Below are 8,984 nucleotides of genomic sequence, written 5' to 3'. Positions count from 1 at the left end.
CATTATTTCCCTGTAAAATAGTTGAACCCTAATGTCTCAGTGGTTTCAACCCTAATGCCCATGAAGTCGATCAGCCCTAAAGTTTGAGCTGTTGTCTTCCTTGCTATGGTCCCACCGGCTGCACCATTGATAACCATTCTAGAGTCCGGTGTCATTCCATTATAGAAGATTCTGACATTCTTCCCGTCTGGCAGATCATAAGTGGGGCACCTTCTGATCAGTTCTTGGAATCTGGTCCAAGCTTCACATAGAGTTTCTCCTAGTTGTTGAGTGAAGTTGGTGATTTCATTCACCAAATTGTTGTATTTCTCCCTAGAGAAGTGCTCTGCGAAGAATTTGGCTGCCAGCTCATCCCACGTTCTGATGTTGTTGGAGGCTTGTCTATCCAACCATCTGAGAGCTTTCCCTGTTACAGCAAAAAGGAACAGTCAAAGTCTAATTGCATCATCAAACACCCTGTTATGCTTTGTAGTGTCACAGATTCTCAGAAATCTGTCCATGAAATCATGGGGGTCTTCATAATCTTCCCCACCAAATGGATTTTTCTCCACCAAGGATATTAGTGCTGGCTGAATATCAAAATTGTTAGCGTTGATTGGTGGTCTGACGATGCTAGAATTTGGCCTTGTGAACTGTGGAGCCAAGATTGACTCCATCAATTCCTCTTCCGGTGGTGGTAGACTATTAGCTGCCATGTCAGGTTCGACTTTTGGCTCTGAACTCGAGGATTCCTATATCTTCCTTAGCTTGGTTAGCTTCTGGTTCTTCTTTGCAGTCTTCTCGATTTCTGGATCAAATTGTAAAGGTTCTTTGATAGCTTTACCTCCCATAAAAGAGAGAAATCAATTAGTAACAAACAAAAAATAAAAAATTCCAATCTCAAAGATCGAAAGTTACGACTAATATTGGCGTAATTAATCCCCGGCAACGGCACCAAAAACTTGTTGCGAAATCGGCAAGTATACCGTTCGTCTCAAGTAATAAAGTGATAAGTAGAGTATCGTTTTCACGAGGATTAATGCACCAAGTACTAGTTTAACTATTTCCCTTAAGTTGGAAAATAAAATTGGTTTTAAGTTGTGAAAGGAATTAATTCAAAACAGAATTTTAAAACAAATAAATTTAAAACAGAAAAGTAATGACAATTAATTTTGAATGCATGCAAGAAAAGATCAAGAACGCGAGAAAGTATTGATGAAAAATTTATAAAAAGGATGTAGTCAGGATGCACTTCACCTCCGATCCTCCCTTATATTCCTATATTGTATTTTATAATTAATTAATTCGTTTGTTCAGGCAATTCATTATTTTCCTATAAAATAGTTGAACCCTAATGTCTTAGTGATTTCAACCCTTTAACCCAATTAGAATCCTAATGTCTTAGTAATCCCTCTTGAATTAAGCATTAAGCAAATGAATTACGAGTCTGCAATCTATGTCAGCTTATTTTTAGATCATACACAAATTGTTATTCTACCCTTGTCCAGATTAAAACCCCAATATGTCTATTGTGAATTCTAACCCTCAAAGCCCTATAATTTAGAGTGGCCAATTCTAAACAGGATATGGAAAAATTAAAACAGGTAGAATAAAACAAACTAACTAATTAACTTATAAAATATCAATACAAAAAAATATAAAGGATTCACAACGGGTCCGTGATCCCAACTACAAAAACAAACTAGCCAGACATAGCTGGCTTAAACAAATTAAAGAAATAAAAAGTATTCATGAAAACAATAAAGAAAAAGAAGAAGATGAAGATGAAGGATCAATGATCTTCGTTCTTCAACTCCGTCGAAATCCTGATCTCCAACGTGAACCTCCAAGAATTCTCTCCAGCCAAAGATTGCTTGTCTCTGAGGTCTGAGTCTCTATTTATAGAGTTTGTGACCTTGTGAAGAAATCTTGATCATATCTTCATCATATCTCTTGGTCCAATCTCCCTCTGATATAGTTTGTTATCAGCTTGAAAAATCACCACGTGCCTCCCGCGCTACTAGCGTGAATCCCACGCTAATAGCGTGGGAGTTTTGTTCACAGTTCTGGAAGTTGGCGCTACTAGTGTGGTTCCCGTGCTGATAGCACGGTTAGCAAAATTGGCTAGCGCTACTAGCGTGAGTTTCACGCTGTGAGCGTGGATGTCTCTGGATGAAATTTAATTCTGGCGCTACTAGCGTGAGTTCCACGCTAGTAGCGTGGGGCTTCAGCTTGGAAGCTTCCACTTGGGCTTCTTTTTGTCCTGTTTTCCTAAAAAATCAAAAGGAAATCAGTTGCGTGATCTCTGATTGAGATTTATCAAATTATCAGTTATTCTAGCCCTTTTTATCCAGGATTGATCAAGATTCTTTCTCTTTTTGGCTTAGATGTATACATATGCTGGAGGCATATCAAACAATTCCCATATTTGAACGTTGTTGTCCTCAGCAATGTAATAGATTACAGTTAGAAGCAAAGATTAACTCTGAAGAAAAACATGAAACATGAACATCGTAAGAAATTAGACTGCTATGCATGTATAACTCTCTATTAAAAACTTCAAACAATGCTTTCCAGTTGTATCAAGAAATCAGATCCTAACTTGAATATTCCTCACCAGATAAATATACTCTCATCACTCTAGTGTTTGAGGGGTTCACACTCATTCCATCAGTGTAGCAGTAATTCCATAAGCTTGAACATATTCTCAATTCCTAAGATTGAGGAACCCATTTTACATGCATAGACTGATCATAAGGTCTTTGATAGGTTATAACTTAGCCTGGTTTGGGGGTAAGAATCTTTTGGTCAGAGGCTGATTAATTTGAGAGACTGAAATCCTGAGATTTTTGATATTATTTCCTTCTCAGTCTTTTAATTCTGTCACATTTCCTCATTTTGGGATTCTATTCCATTTTTCACTACCTTTTCTTTTCTTTTCTTTCCTTGTTTGCAGATGTTTTCTTTCTTTTCTTTTTTGAGCTGCATTTCTTTTTCGAAATTTTTGCAGACCATTTTTCGGTTTCCTTTTTCAACTTACTTAACTTTTCTTTTGAGAAGTACCTTGACTTTTTCCTTTGATCAGCATTTCAATCTCTTTCAAGGTGTGTCAATGGAGAATTGGTTAAGTAATTTCATCAGGTTTTTGAATAACTTGGTGTAAGGCTCAAAAGGGCTAAACAATGGAATTTCATTCTAGGTAGGCTGTTTGGCTCTAAGTTAACAAGAATAAACATGCCTTTATCATGTCAGTAATGTATGCAAGCTAGAGAAACAGTTCAAGTTCTAGAAAACTACTACAGTGAGGCCTCTATGAAAAAAAATTCTGTTTAGGTTCAATCCTCACAGTTATAATTCAAATTAGAATCTAATTTCAAAATTTCACATCGAGCATTATCTAAGAATTTTCACTAAAACAGTTATACAAACGAGCAGTCATCATTCTCAGATTATAAAAACAATTGAATGCTCCACAGATATCATGCTTCTTATAATTCAATCTGATTACTTCCTGAGTAAGTTTTGAAAAATCTAGGAACGCTGTTCAGGATTTTTTTTGTATTTTTTAGTTTTTTCTAAAAATTTGAAAAATTGAATAAAATTAATTGAATTAAAACAACAAAAAATTAAAGTAAACTAAAAAAAAATTGAAGGTTAAAATATCTCCCCTTTTTCAGAAAAATTTCTGTTAGATGTCCTCTCTGTTGTGTAGTTCCACAGTTAGCAGGTATCGCATAATGTATGCGACCAATTCCCAGATTCAGAACGTTGATGTCCTCAGCAACAACTGTACTAGTCGAGTGAAGCTAATTCTGCGCAGGTGGAACACTCACACACTTGTTAACATCAAACAGAATAATCATAACTCGGCATGTAAAAGGGAATATAATCAAACCATAATCTAAAAACAGCAAAAAGAAAACATTAAAGTCAAGGTAAATGGTGAGAACACTGGCGCTGACAGCGTGGATTTCACGTTGTGAGCACGGATCTCACCGGAACTTTTGGACCTAGTGGCGCTATCAGCATGGATTTCACGTTGTTTGCGCGAGTCTTCTGTGGGTTTCTGGCCCTGACAGCATGGAGTTCATGCTGCAAGCGCGGAGCTCACTGTCTCTTTTCAATCTTGTGGCACTACGAGCGCCAATTCCCAGATTTAATTTTTTTTTCATATGGTCACTAATTCACCAATTACTTGACTTGTTAAAAATAAACTAATTAAGCAAATAAAATAAATAAAATAAAAACAGAAAAACTACTATTGGGTTGCCTCCCAATTAGCGCTTGTTTAACGTCACGAGCCTGACGTACCCCCTGTGATTACGGTGGTTGAAAGCATGCTAGCTTTGATGACCCAGTCTTCTTGATCTAGTATTGTGTCTTTCCAGGATCATATGCACGTGGGCGAGGAGGAGGTTTCGTAGAAACTTTAAGCTTAGGTTTCATATGTTCTTCCTTGCTCTTGGGCTTTTCCATCTTAACCTTTGGCTTGCTTTCCTCATGCCTCTGATGGACTTCATTCTTGTTCCCTTTCTCAACCTTTTTTCTCCGCAATGTAGTTATTTTGGTTTTTAGGTTGAGATGCAGGCAATAGAGCTTCATTTGTAAACCTTAATGTTGCTTGCTGTCCATCCACGCGCATTATCAACTCTCCCTTAGGTACATAGATTAGCGCCCCTGATGTTGTTAAGAATGGCCTCCCGAAGATCATAGGCACACTAGCATCTTCATCAATGTCAAGAATAACAAAATCAACAAGAATTAGAAATTTGTTTACCTTGACGAGCACATCTTCTACAATACCATGTGCTTGCTTTGTTGAGCGGTCGTCCAGTTGAACCTTCATCCTTGTTGGCTTTACTTCATTAATTCCCAGCTTTTTCATAAGGCTGAGGGGCATCACATTTATACTGGCACCAAGATCGCATAAGACTTTCTCTATAGTTGTCTTGTCGATGGTGCATGGAATACTGAAGCTCCCTGGATCCTTCACTTTTGGAGGCTTGTTTTTCTGTAGGATTGCACTTAGGGGTGTTCGCGGTCTGGATGGGATCGGTTTTGGAAGCAAAACTCATCCGGTCCAATCCCTTCGGTTTGATCATGTAATCATCCATTCGGTTTATATTTTTTTTCAAATCCGATCTGATCCAATCCAATTTTTTTCGGTTTGGATTGGATCGGTTTTCGGTTTTTTGAAAATCCTAAAATAAGTTTCATGATTATTGTGCAAATAACATCTTTTGTATATATTGGCTTTGTAAAAAAAAAAAAATTGAAATACAAAAATATCAGTAAACAATACCATAGTTGATGAGACGTGACTAAGTTTTTTTTTTTTGGGTTTAGTTGATGAGTTAATGGGTCTTGAGTTTAGAAATTTTTGGGTTATGATTGGAGAAAGGACAAGTAGGTAGAGAATAATTAATATATTGGATCGGTTTGGATTGGATCGGTTTTCATCAACCCATCCGAAAACCGATCCAATCCAATTAAAATTTGCGGTTTTCTTTCAGTTTCCAATTTTTCGATTTTCGGTTTATTCGGTTATCGGTTTTTCGGTTCGGTTTTCGCGGTTTGAATCGGTTTGGATCGGTTGATGAACACCCCTAATTGCACTGCACTCCTCTGTTAGCCTGACCGGTTCGTCCTTTGTGAGCTTCCACTTTTTAGACAATGATTCCTTCAGGAACTTTGCATACGAAGGCATTTTCTCCAGAGCTTCTGCAAAAGGAATGTTAATTTGCAATTTCTTAAAAATATTTAAACATTTAGACATTTGCTTCCTTTGCTCATGTTGCTTGCTCCCCATGGGATATAGAGGTTTCTCAAATCGTGAGAAATCCCATTGCTTCTTTTCAACTGCAGGAGGTTACTCATTTGATTCTTCCTTGTCTTCTTGAGTGTGCTCATTCTTCCTTGTAGAAGCTTCCACTTTTTCTAGATTTTCGCTTTAGTAATGATGGCATTGTAGTGCTCCCTTAGGTTGATTATAGTGTCATTGGGGAATGTTCCCAGAGCTCTTTCATTCAATTGCTTCGCCAACGTCCAATCTGAGTCTCATGATTTCAGATTGAAGCCTCTTAATTCTTGATCGATGCTTCTTGAGTCTTGAAATTTGATATTGTCTCTTGAATGAAAGCCTTGATAGTTGAAGCCATGGTCTCCACCAGTTTCTCCAATTCGAATGGCTCCTTAAATGAAATAAGATGAGGTTGTAAATAATTGTTGGATTTGTAATCCAAACCTCCCACTTGAATTCTTCTTTGGAAGTTGTTTCCTGGAGTATTGTGCTGGTTTCTCTGGAAATTCTGATGTGGTCTTGGATCATACCAGACTCCATTAACTTGGAAGGAATAAGCTCCTACAAGTGTTGGGCATTCGTTGGTCTCATGCTCTCCCTTGCAATACTCACAGTTAAATGAGTCAACTTGAGCTGTAGAGAGTTGCAACTTGTCCAACTTTGCATTCAGACTAGCTATCTGTTGAGATAGGATCTTTTGTTCTGCAAGTGATGCATCATTGTGTCCCAACTGCAGGATTCCCCTTCTTGGTTGAACTGGTTGAACTGTCATTGATGCGTTCTCAGCCCTGGCCATGAAGTCGATCAGCTCTAAAGTTTGAGCTGCTGTCTTCCTTGCTATGGTCCCACCGGCTACACCATTGATAACCATTCTAGAGTCCGGTGTCATTCCATTATAGAAGATTCTGACATTCTTCCCGTCTGGCAGATTATAAGCGGGGCACCTTCTGATCAGTTCTTGGAATCTGGTCCAAGCTTCACATAGAGTTTCTCCTGGTTGTTGAGTGAAGTTGGTGATTTCATTCACTAAATTATTGTATTTCTCCCTAGAGAAGTGCTCTATGAAGAATTTGGCTGCCAGCTCATCCCACGTTCTGATGTTGTTGGAGGCTTGTCTATCCAACCATCTGAGAGCTTTCCCTGTTACAGCAAAAGGGAACAGTCAGAGTCTAATTGCATCATCGGACACCTTGTTATGCTTGGTAGTGTCACAGATTCTCAGAAATCTGTCCATGAAATCATGGGGGTCTTCATAATCTTCTCCACCAAATGGATTTTTCTCCACCAAGGATATTAGTGCTGGCTGAATATCAAAATTGTTAGCCTTGATTGGTGGTTTGACGATGCTAGAATTTGGCCTTGTGAACTGTGGAACCAAGATTGACTCCATCAATTCCTCTTCCGGTGGTGGTAGATTATTAGCTGCCATCTCGGGTTCGGCTTTTGGCTCTGAACTCGAGGATTCCTCTATCTTCCTTAGCTTGGTTAGCTTCCGGTTCTTCTTTGCAGTCTTCTCGATTTCTGGATCAAATTATAAAGGTTCTTTGTTAGCTTTACCTCGCATAAAAGAGAGAAATTAATTAGTAACAAACAAAAAATAAAAATTCCAATCTCAAAGATCGAAAGTTACGACTAATATTGGCGTAATTAATCCCCGGCAACGGCGCCAAAAACTTGTTGCGAAATCGGCAAGTATACCGTTTGTTTCAAGTAATAAAGTGATAAGTAGAGTATCGTTTCCACGAGGATCAATGCACGAAGTACTAGTTTAACTATTCCCCTTAAGTTGGAAAATAAAATTGGTTTTGAGTTGTGAAAGAAATTAATTCAAAATAGAATTTTAAAACATTTAAATTTAAAACAGAAAAGTAATGACAATTAATTTTGAACGCATGCAAGAAAAGATCAAGAACGCGAGAAAATATTGATGAAAAATTTATAAAAAAGATGTAGTCAGGATGCACTTTACCCCCGATCCTCCCTTATATTCCTATATTATATTTTATAATTAATTAATTCGTTTGTTCAGACAATTCATTATTTCCCTATAAAATTTTTGAACCCTAATGTCTTAGTGATTTCAACCCTTTAACCCAATTAGAATCCTAATGTCTTAGTAATACCTTTTGAATTAAGCATTAAGCAAATGAATTATGAGTCTGCAATCTATGTAAGCCTATCTCTAGATCATACACAAATTGTTATTCTACCCTTGTCCAGATTAAAACCCTAATATGTCTATTGTGAATTCTAACCATCAAAGCCCAATAATTTAGAGTGGCCAATTCTAAACAGGATACGGAAAAATTAAACCAGGTAGAATAAAACAAAGTAACTAATTAACTTATAAAATATCAATACAAAAAATATAAATGATTCACATCTGGTCCGTGATCCCAACTATAAAAACAAATTAGCCATACATAACTGACTTAAACAAATCAAAGAAATAAAAAGTATTCATGAAAACAATAAAGAAAAAGAAGAAGATGAAGATGAAGGATCAATGATCTTCGTTCTTCAACTCCGTTGGAATCCTGATCTCCAGCGTGAACCTCCAAGAATTCTCTCCAGCCAAAGATTGTTTGTCTCTGAGGTCTGAGTCTCTATTTATAGAGTTTGTGACCTTGTGTAGAAATCTTGATTAAATCTTCATCATATCTCTTGGTCCAATGTCCCTCTGATATAGTTTGTTATGAGCTTGAAAAATCACCACGTGCCTCCCGCGCTACTAGCGTGAATCCCACGCTAATAGCGTGGGAGTTTTGTTCACAGTTCTGGAAGTTGGGGCTACTAGCGTGGTTCCCGCGCTAATAGCGTGGGAGTTTTGTTCACAGTTCTGGAAGTTGGCGCTACTAGCGTGGTTCCTGTGCTGATAGCGCGGTTAGCAAAATTGGCTGGCGCTACTAGCGTGAGTTTCACGCTGTGAGCGTGGATGTCTCTGGATAAAATTTAATTCTGGCGCTACTAGCGTGAGTTCCACGCTAGTAGCGTGGGGCTTCAGCTTGGAAGCTTCCACTTGAGCTTCTTTTTGTCCTGTTTTCCTAAAAAATCAAAAAGAAATCAGTTGCATGATCTCTGATTGAGATTTATCAAATTATTAGTTATTGTAGCCCTTTTATCCAGGATTGATCAAGATTCTTTTTCTTTTTGGCGTAGATTTATACATATGTTGGAGGCATATCGCTCGCACGCGAATTAACTT

The sequence above is a fragment of the Gastrolobium bilobum genome, unplaced genomic scaffold (genome assembly GCF_033153095.1).
Source record: "Gastrolobium bilobum isolate Gb01-03AN ecotype WA unplaced genomic scaffold, APGP_CSIRO_Gbil_v1 utg76882, whole genome shotgun sequence".
Classification (NCBI taxonomy): Eukaryota; Viridiplantae; Streptophyta; class Magnoliopsida; order Fabales; family Fabaceae; genus Gastrolobium; species Gastrolobium bilobum.
This window is presented reverse-complemented; position numbering follows the sequence as displayed.